This window comes from Lathyrus oleraceus, chromosome 2 (genome assembly GCF_024323335.1).
Source record: "Lathyrus oleraceus cultivar Zhongwan6 chromosome 2, CAAS_Psat_ZW6_1.0, whole genome shotgun sequence".
Taxonomy (NCBI): domain Eukaryota; kingdom Viridiplantae; phylum Streptophyta; class Magnoliopsida; order Fabales; family Fabaceae; genus Lathyrus; species Lathyrus oleraceus.
Genome location: NC_066580.1, coordinates 178,910,970 through 178,922,073, shown reverse-complemented (window position 1 = coordinate 178,922,073; position 11,104 = coordinate 178,910,970). Strand labels below are relative to the sequence as shown.

The following is an 11,104-nucleotide window of genomic DNA, read 5'->3' as shown; positions in this document are numbered from 1 at the left end:
AAAATGACCTATAATGTTTCAACATAGAAAATGATTTTAAAAGCAACACTAGCTCTAGGTCTCAACGTGAACGTTGTTTGGAATGTCATTTAGAGTAACTTTGCTCTTGGAATCATTTTCATATGGTGAAAATTGTAGGAGATAGGGTCTAGGGGGACCCAATTTTGATCAAATGAATTCATCTGGCCAACCACCATCAACCAACTTGTCAATCTCCAAATATCTTGACTTTCTAGGCTCATGGTAGATCATATATGCATAAGATGATGAAATTTGAAGTGTACCTTTAGAAATTTGATCAATTGGTGAGATAGCTTGTTGGAGAAGTTACTCAAGATACCTAGTCAAACTAGGGTTTCCAAGGCAAATCACCCTCAAACTCTTGAAGAAAACATGATCAATATAATATGTAGTAATAATTGGGACTCATATATGATGCTCATAACCATTCTTGGATTAATCCATGGTTGTTCTCTTTGTCATGAGTGTCTCAAACCCTAGATATGAACTTGATAAATCAATGGTGATCATGTCCTACCTACAAAAGAGTTAGGAAAATGCAAAAACATATTTTTGGTATTTTGGTTAGTAAAATGATAATATACAAGTATGATACAATCACAAAGTGCTTGGTGATCTCTCCCAAAACAAACCCAGTGAAGGAGGGGTAAGGAGGATGCCAAGGTATGATCCCAATGCTAATGCTTATGATGAAATTGCATGAGGGATCTTAGGGTCAAAATTGGGGTCTTACACAATGCTTTTCCTCTAATGTAACTTCCACATACCCCTTATGAACTTCTTTCATGATCATTGTAATACCTCAATTTTTATCCTAAGATCCCTCATGCTATCTCATCATTTGCATTGGCTTTGGGATCACACCTTGACATCCTCCTTACCTCTCATTCATTGGCTTTGCATTGGGAGAGATCACCAAGCACTATTTTATTGTATCATACTTTATTTTATTTTTTTACTAACCAAAATACCAAAAATATGTCTATGTGTAGCTTTGTTTCTTTTGTAGGTAGTGTGTGTGTCCATCTGTGCCTCATCAAGCTCACAACTAGGGTTTGAGACCCTCAATGCAAAGAGAAAGTAAAGGTGAGGTTCACATTGGTTCTAAGCATCATATATGGATCCCCATGTTCTTAATTTGTCAATTAGATCAAGAATTCATCAAGAGATTGAAGCTTGTTTGCCTTGGAATCCCTAATTCATCTGGGTATCTTGTGTGACTTCCTCAACAAGTTTCTTCATCAATTGATCAAATATTTCAAGGGATACTTCATTATAAATAATATCAAGCATATATGATCCTCCATGAGCCCCAAATGTCAATATAACTTCAAGTTTGCAAGTTGGTTCAAAGAGGTTGACCAGAGAGAGTCATGATCAATTTCAAGATGTCTTCTCTAACTTTGATTCTTTGAGAAATGAAAAATTCTACTTGCAAGGGCACATGCCAAGAGGAAACATTATAGGTCATTTTGGGCCATTACCATTGAACAATAAATTTTCCTCTCCTTCTAAAATACATAACCCCCTCATGAAGAGGAATGGAAGAGATACAACTTTGGTGAAGAAGCCATTTTCATTTGAAGCTCATAGAAAAAGTTATTCAAAGTGGAAGAAATGCTCATTTAACTTTGTACTTAGAAAATTTTCAACTATGTTTGATTTCTCCAACTTTCACCTCAAAATTCCTCATGATCCAAGCTCCAAATGAAAAAGTGTTCAACATCAAAGTTGTTCCCCTTGATGCGACCTTTACAAATAAGCCAAGATCATTTCATTTGGACAATAATTGATGGATTTGAGCATGGTTCCTTTGTTGGGTTTGTTTTGGAAACTTTTTCACTCAAATTATTAATTCTTTTTTAATGTTTCCATGTGATGACTTCAGTATCAAATGTGCACGAATTGGAAGTGGATTACATCATTGGTTGGGCATAATTCAATGCCCATGCACCCATGCACAACATTTCTATTTTTGACATTTTTTGGATTGGTGTAGAAATGAATCATGTAGCCTATAAATACAAGTGCATTTCTTTAGAAATCAGACACACACATTGCCCAAGCCTTGCCAAGCAAACTCAGAACCCTACTCCATAAAATTCCTTGAAGATTTCTTTGAAATCGAGTTTGAATTTCTCCTTCTGTTTTGGGATTCAAACTCCAAGGATTCATTGCCATTTTCATCTCAATTGATCACTGTAAGCAAGAGGAGGAAGAACCAAGTGGATTCACATTGAGATCAAGCCAAATCACTGCTACCCGAAGGTGATTTTTCCAAAACTTCAAGCCTTCGATTCTCTCTCAATTCTTCGCTATTCTCTTTGTTTATCGGTTGTCTGAAGACCTATTGATGTAGGCAACAAGATTGAGTTGCTTTGAGGTCAAATCAAAGAAAATCATATCATGTACCTCAAAATTCAATTCCTCATATCTCTTAATATATTTGAAATTGGACAAAATTGAGGCCAGATTCGAGCTCCTGAGCTTTTTCTCTTTAAAATAGTGTCCTTACTTTGCATTTTCTTGAAGGTTGAGGGTGTACCAGTCCGGAGGTCCATCGGAGAAGACAACCGGAGCTAGGGCTCCGATGATGTGTTGGCGTGTCTCCATCCATCTGATTTGTTTAAAACATTTTAATCTGAGCCGCTCCTTCTGATTACCTCTCTTGTGACGCATTGACTGAGGACCATGGTAGATACTGCACGCCTGGCCATTAGATCTTCCACCTCAATTAATGAGGGAGATCTGATGGCACTTATTTTTTTGAATTTCTTTTTAATTTCTGATTTTATGTTTAATCCTTTTTATTTTATTTTATTCATAGAAATTTCATTTTTAATCCACAAAATATGGGACTTTCACCAAAAATCTTTAAATATTTTTCTCTTCAATATTTTGAATTAAGATCATATTTTAGATTAATTTTGATATTTTTCATTAATTAAATAATTTTTGACTTGTTTTAAATGTTTTTAAAATACTTCTGACTTTTAAAAAATTATGAAATTTTTTGTCTAAGGTCCTTTGACCTTGTTAGACCTAGGATAAATCCCTTGGCCATTTATTTGGTGTTTTGAAGGGATTTGAGGTTTTGTCCATTTAAAAATACATTTTAAAATTGTTTATTAATTGATTAAATGTTAAAAAATTGTGTTGAGCCATTTTTATGGTCTTGTGATGTTTGATTTTCTATTTGGCCTTGGTCATGGTTGATTTGAGTTTTGTTTAATCAATACCATTGAATTTAGGGGATTGATGAAATGTACATTTCATTTCCCAAAATGAATGAATAGTATTGATCAGATGAAATTCTTCCTATGATCAATTTGGATTTCTATTTCCCCTTCCCTCTTCATCTTTATCCATATTCTTTCCCTATTTATCATTGGCCAGTGATTTCTCTAATATCTAAATGCTAGTCAATTGATCAATGACCCTGTGTTAGATGAATCAACATAAGTCTGACTGAGATAGGTCTTTCCCATTTCTTTTAGTGTGTGGTGTGTTTTAGAAGTTTGGTTCCTTGTAACAAATCTCTAACATGTATTAACACCTATATTTTATTGCTCGGCCTTAGATAGTTGTTACTTCGACATAAGTCCAATTACGAATGCTTAACATAGAGCTAAATTTGTCCCTCAAGGCATATCATTCTAGTAAGTGAGATTGTAAGTCTATCATTCTTCATGGCATTGTGTGGAAACTTGACCTTTTTTCCTTTCATGAGAGCTAGTGGTGTACTTGTCAATTTATCCAAGTTGGAGCCCTTCTCATGGATGATGTCTTGGTTCAAGAATTAATACTTGTGAATGAATGGTTGAGTATTCTCCAAAGAATGACTTAAACAATTAAAACTCTTCACTAACATTTGACTAACCATTGACTAACTTTTATTAACATTGCTTTAATTTCAAGTCATTTACTTAATGCAATTTAAATTTCAGCACCTTTATCATTCATTGCCATTTACATTTCATACAACTTGTTTATGTTTCAATCCTTTTTCACTTTTTTCACTTGAGCCTTATCTTGTGATTGTATATATTGTTTGTTTGTCTTTGTTTTTGTTTATGGTCTTAGGACCTTAAAGCACCTAATAAATACAAAAACCATAAAAAAAACATCTTGGTGGACTGTTCGACTTGATCTGGACTTTTGGACTTAGAATTAGGCAATGCCACTATCTGAGACTGAGCTATCCTTGAAAGTGATTTTAATATGATGCAAGACCTTGAGTGCCCTTGATTCATCTGATACTTTGCCTCTGTGTTCAATTGTTATATTGTTATTATTGTCTATGTCTGATGATTATTCTGAGTTGATCAAGGAATATTTCATTTGATACATTAGAAGCTATTGAAGATTGCTAACTATTGGATTGCTTGCTTGGATATTATGGCTATCTTTATTTGATGCCTTGGTCTTCATATGGTTTGCTTGGATATTGTTTATGCTTGTTTCTTGCTAAAGTCCAAAGGAAAATGGGTTTCTATATGACATTCTGGTCTGTTGGATTGCATCCCATTGGTCAGATGTTTTCAACTCTTAACTTTTAATTTTGTCTAGGATAGTCTCTTCATCTTCTCCCACTTCTTTAATTTCAAAATCTCTCCCTCTTTTCAAAAACCTTCTTTTGTTTGTGTTTTCAAACTTAGACATGTTTTAATGATTAGAAACCTTGGTCTTAAGCCATTGAATTTTCAAACTTTTTCTTAAATCAAATTTGTAAATAAACTTAACCATATTGACTTTAATTTCAAAAAGTTAAAAAAGAACTAACAACCTCATTCAAATCTTTGGCCTTTTGTACCCTTTTACTTAAACTTTTATTAAAATCAATTCATCAACTTCTTTAATATTTTTACCACGAACTACGGGGTTTTGATCCCTCATTTTTATGTTAGTACGTAGGCATAAGATCGAAGGTCTTGTCAAACACAAAAATATAATAAATGAATTCTTTTTCTCATTCCCCCACGCTATATTTTATCAAACACCATTTATACCAAATCATTTGCACACAAAAAAGGGCTCCCTAGGAGTACCTAGGACACTTTGGGTGCTAACACCTTCCCTCTGTGTAACCAACCCCCTTACCTGAAATCTCTGACATTTTATTCGTTTTGATTTGAAAACTTCTTATCTTTGGGTTTTGTTCGTACTTTTCCTTTTTCCTTTGGACACAATAAAAGCGCGATGGCGACTCTGGTTTTATTGGCATCCAGTTTGTCCATAGCTTGATGGTCATGAATTTACCGCTACAACCATCACAATATCTTCTTCCGAAATGCATCTTAACATAAGAGTTGATCTTCCCATTTTATATAATTGATCAGAAACGATGAGGTATCTAGCATATATCATTTTAATGTGCCTAGCCTCAATCTCTTCCTCTTCCAGCTCATTCTAGGTCATATTGTAACATCCTAATTTTCCATACCTTAAATAATATATATGATTATAATTGAGACTTTAACATCGCTAATTATTACAAACTAAACATTGAAACTAGCCGCTATAATAATTAATTTATCAACTAATTACTCTTTATTTTATTATTAATATTATTATTTTTATTATATTATTTGATGTTATTTGATTTGAATATCACTATCTTACTCTACAAACTAATAGTAAATAAAATAACCTTAAGTTAATAAATGTATTAAATAATTACCCTTGTTATTATTATTATTATTATTATTATTATTATTATTATTATTATTATTATTATTATTATTATTATACTTATCCTTTCATTTTATAAAAGAAATATATTTTATTTTACTATTAATATTCTACATGATCATATGTCATGAAATAGTAGAAAAATCAAACTTTCACACATTTCTCACCAACTATTTTCACAAAGTCATATTAGAACACCTATAAAACTATTCATGCAAGACTTGTAAATATTTGACAAAGACATATTTACTAGCAAGAGTTGAAAAGTTAGAAAGCATGGGCAAAAGGAGATAAATTTACATTATTTTAATATCTTACAACTAGTATAAATAGGGGTCTTTCTCACCCCATTTCCATTCATTCATTCACAAATCATCTTTCTTACCTCTTCATTTCCTTCTTTCTCTAGTTTCTTCATATAGAAATATTAGTTTTAGTTGTCGAAGTTTTCACGGTGTCGGTTTGTAGTTTTTAGAGTTATTTTGGGGTCAAAGTTCTTCTAAAGTTTTAAAGGAGTTTGATACGTCAAAGTTCTGCTCAAATCATTTTCATAAGTAACCGGTAAGTCGTTATAATTTAATTATTTTAATTATTTTATTTATATAAAGGTTATTTTAAGATGTTGATTTAAATTTCCGTTAAGACGTTGAGATATTGAACTTATAAAGTCCAAGATAAGTTTTACCATTTTAAGTTGTTATAATACCCAAGTATTATTATAAAATTAAAATGTTATTAGGAATACACTCTTGATAATTTTCTAAAACAAACAAATTCAAACGGGAGTATAGTCTAATTTATACTTGAATTTAATAACGATTTAAATATAGTGGAGGTTATTATTAAATATTTTAAATAAATAAATATTTTAATTTGTAACGGGATTATGTTTATTTAACCATAAATTATATTCTAATTATTTTATAAATTTCATACAATTCAACGGTTATCGTAAATTAGGTTCTGGGCAAACATCAGAGAAAACGCTCGTGGACTTTCAACAACGATCAACAACAAAAGGTGGGGGCAAGGTCTCGTATACGTTGGGACGGTTAGCGTAAAATAGCTTAATATATATATATGTGGGTAGTGGTGACCCAAGCCCTACCAGCGATAAATAAGTAAGGAGAGCCTATTCTCGAATAATGATTTTCCCAAATCACTAAGCGAGGTTATGCCGGCCTTAATTATTTATCATAAGAATGATCTATGACAATTTGAGGTTGTATTGTGCTTACATTATTTGATTAATTGTCTAATTGTTTATTTTATTTATACTTGAATGATTGTGATTGATAGACTAAGAAAATTATCTATTAAGTAGAGAAACAACACCATTGATTAGATATTAAGTGTTAGATCCCCAATGAAATAAGGGAAGTTGGATACATTGAGTAGTTGTATTCGGTTGGGTTCTGGCTAAGGATAAGACTTGGTCGACCATGTCCTTTACGGTCCACCTCTCTTACCTGGGAAGTCAACCATACATTATTCACTGTATAAACTGAACTAGTTATATAGAGATAAGGATCACACCAAGGAGAAATAGACAAGACATTTAATGGACTTGGCACTCAATCGAAGTAATTAGATAATAACTATGACCTGAAAGGTTGATACGATATTTCTCAAGTATTAACTAAATACTTATGGTTAAGAGTTGCTATAAGATGGTTGGGCGATCATATAGACCTGCATTGAGGAATGTGTAAGTCCACTGCCGTGCGGTATGGGACGTACGAGGTTGATCAGTCGCCTATAATCCCGACGGGGATTACTATCTATGCATGCTAGGCAAGACGAGGGTCTTGGCCTGAATCCTCAAGGACGATCGACTTATAACACCTGGACTCCACGTGAAGTTAGGTGGCGTAGCTCTTGGTAATTGGGAGTACGTTGGTGGCATGTGGTCTTGTGATATCTGATCTTGGTAAATGGGATAGGTATCCTTGACAGCGTTTAGTGGCCTGAGTCAGCATATAGTTCAGGGATGCATTAGAATAAACACTTATAGAGTATAGGTAAGTATGGGATAAAGATACGCTTGTTCGAATATTTGTGACTGTCATATATATATATATATATATATATATTACTATTTTACATCCTATTCCCACTTTTAAACTTGTACGTAAATCTTAGCCCTGTATTCTTTTGTCTTGCATCTTTGGATTGATCTATGACGATCAGGCGACGAGCTAGACCATTTAGGAGGGAAGGCTATGGAGTGACAGATTACGATAATGTCAAGGCTGAAGGTTGCTAGCGTTTTGTCAAACGCTTATCACATCGTTACTAGTACGTAATATTATATACAGTCAGTATAAGTGTCAGTCATGTTGGACTTAGGAGGTCCTTCTGCTAAGCTTTCTTTTGATTTTCTTCATGTACTTTTATTTTAAGTTTTATCTACGTGGCAAGGCCACTAGTCTTAACGGTGTCAAACTTTATGTAAAACATATTTGAAGCATATATATGTGAAGTAGTATCTTTTAATTATTTCAGTCTTGTTATTTAATTTTTTTTATTTTTCTGTATTTTATTTTAGAATTTCACCAATGGGACATAGGCTGTCTCACATATATCAAACGATAGGTACCATCCATCCCCTTGCATTATCCAATGTCATAACTTCCTCAACCTCCAATATCAGTGCTTCTAGGGTCTCTTGAATTATCGTCTTATTTAAACTAGAACCTTTAGTGCTCGCTAATTGGGCTAAGAGGCCGAATCTAACATTCTCTTCCCTAGGGATGTGGTTTACCTCAAATTCCACAAACGTCATAGACATCTTGAGAGATTTTGGCAAGTATCTGACTAGCGATGGATCCTTCATCTGAAATTCTCATCTGACTTGACTAGCGATTAACTAAAAGTCTATTTGAACAAGCAAGTGCATTGCTCCAACCTCATTTTCCAACCTCATTCATGCAATCAAAGCTTCGTACTCCGCCTGATTACTGTTAGCTTGAAAATTAAAGCATAAGGAATATTCTAAGACTATGTTACCTGAGCCTTCCAATACTATATGACTCCACTTCCTTTAGTAATAAAGGATTCATCCACTAATAAAGTCCATCTGCATGATGACTCTTCCTAGGCCGGAGCGCTAAATTCAACTAGAAAATCTGCAAGCACTTGAGATTTGAAGTTACTCCGAGGCACAAACTCTATATCATACTCTAACAATTATACTGCCCAAGACACCATTCTTCTTGCCAAGTCCGGTTTCTTTAAGATCTGCTTGATATGATAATTGGTTTTGACAATGATAAGGTGTCCTTGGAAGTAGTATCTCAACTTATGAGTTGTAATCGCTACTGCCAACACAAGACGCTCAATCTTTTGATAACGCAATTCCGCTCCTCTTAGCACCTTACTAACAAAATACATATGCTTTCCTCCTCCCTCTGTCTCCTAGACTAACACGAAACTCATGGCCTTATCTGAAATATCTAGGTACAAGATGAGAGGTTGGTTCTCCTTTGGTCGTATCAGGATGGGAAGTGCAGATAGAAAACGCTTTACTTTCTTTAAAAGCATCTTCACATTCTTCTGTCCACTAGAACTTCGTCGACTTCTTCACTGTAGTGAAAAAATGAATTAACTTGTCTCCTGCACAAGTCAAGAAGCGAGATAAAATGGCTAAACATTTTGTCAACTGTTGTACCTCTTTTACTGTTGATGGACTTCTCGTATCGATGATTGCTTGAAATTTATCCAAGTTTGCTTTTATTCCTCGTCTAGTCAGTATAAACCCAAGGAATTTCTTGGATTGTGCCCCGAAGGTGCACTTGTTCGGGTTAAGCCTCATGTTGTAACTTTTGATTGACATAAATGTTTCTTCTAAATCTTTGACGTGTTTCCGGTTTTCTGGGGTTTTGATCATCACATCATCCACATATACCTCCAAGTTTCGCCTTATCTGTGAAGCGAATACCATATTCATCAGTCCTTGGTATGTAGCCCCTGCATTTTTTATCACCCTAGATCACCCCGGACAATGGTTGGGAATCAAAAAGCTCCTCCTCTGCATCCCCATCTTGTTGACTTTGTGTTTGTAAAACGTGGACATTTTCTTGTAGTGTTTCATTCTGTTGACGAAGAGCTTCCACCATTGTGAGCAACTAGGTTAAATATGGTGGCGGAGGTGGATCACTTCGGCTGGGGATGATCTGGACATTGCATAGTTGATATATTAGTGATTTTGATGATGATTCTTTGGGTTGTTTGGGAAAATTTTACCATGGCCCCACGGTGGGCGCCAAATGTTCTTGCTAAAAGCACTAAAAGGTTGATTTCCCCGATGCAAGTTAGGGAGAGCCTTAAATGACTGGTTAAGTGTCTGTAAAAATTTTCTCAGGTAGTTATTGTCTGTCCTCTTCCTCATGGAGGAAGTCTCCTTTTATACTTCTTCAACCATCAATGATCGTTAAAGGGGTGCTTCTTAATATTCCTCATTAAGACGACTCAGAATAACGTTTGTCGTCTTTAATAATCATCACATAATGTCTTTACCCTCAGCTTCTGTAACCCCTTGTAACACCCCTTTTTCTACCCCAAAATACTTAACATTTAATCAGAGTGAATAAGCACGCATATAAACAAAAGGGCGTCACATCGACGTTTTCAAAAAACCAACAGCTTTCAAAAACCAAACATCATTCATCATCAATATACAATACACCTGGTCATTTAAAATAACACATTTCAAATATCATGAATATACAAGTATATGCGTTCGCAGCGGAAAATAATGAATATTCATGCATTTCATAAAATGATTCATGTCCCATACCATGATCATCTCTCAATAATCTGCTCAAGATAAACTAAAAACCATATCCAGAATATTTGGCACTATGGCCTCTCAAACAGCAAATTTCAAATAAACATGTTCACAAGTAATAACATAATACATATCCAAATCAGATATGAGTTTAATACTACCAATCTACCCCGTGTTACATGACTAGAGCATTGACTCACTAACTAGTCTCTAAAACCAAAACACATAAACTCTCCGGCTAAATCTCGAGTGAACTACCGTCCACTTACTTCAGCAATACTACTCTGGAGTATCTGCATGATGCCCATGTAAAGGAAACATTCAAATAGAAGGGTGAGAATTCAAATCATTATGAAGAAGTATAATAAGGCACAATGATTAAATCAACAATTAACGGAATTCATCACACCTTGTATAACCATGTCAATAATATTAACCAACATTTATTTCACATATTTCAAACATCCATCAAAATTCAAGGAGTACAATATTAAAATCCAATACTATATTCCCAATATACACATAACTACAATTATCACATAATCACATATTTTGCCAAGTTATGTATCCAAACATCATCAAATTCAATTACCATATCTCATA

The 11,104-nt window shown here is 34.1% G+C and overlaps 1 long non-coding RNA gene across 1 annotated transcript; it reads left to right on the top strand.

Annotated features, from left to right (window-relative positions):
• Positions 1 to 6,089: 6,089 nt before the first annotated feature.
• LOC127118759 (uncharacterized) lies at positions 6,090 to 8,174 on the top strand. The gene is made up of 3 exons (XR_007802333.1): positions 6,090 to 6,273; positions 6,673 to 6,732; positions 7,903 to 8,174. It is a non-coding gene; the product is annotated as an uncharacterized LOC127118759 (long non-coding RNA).
• The last annotated feature ends 2,930 nt before the right edge of the window (positions 8,175 to 11,104 follow it).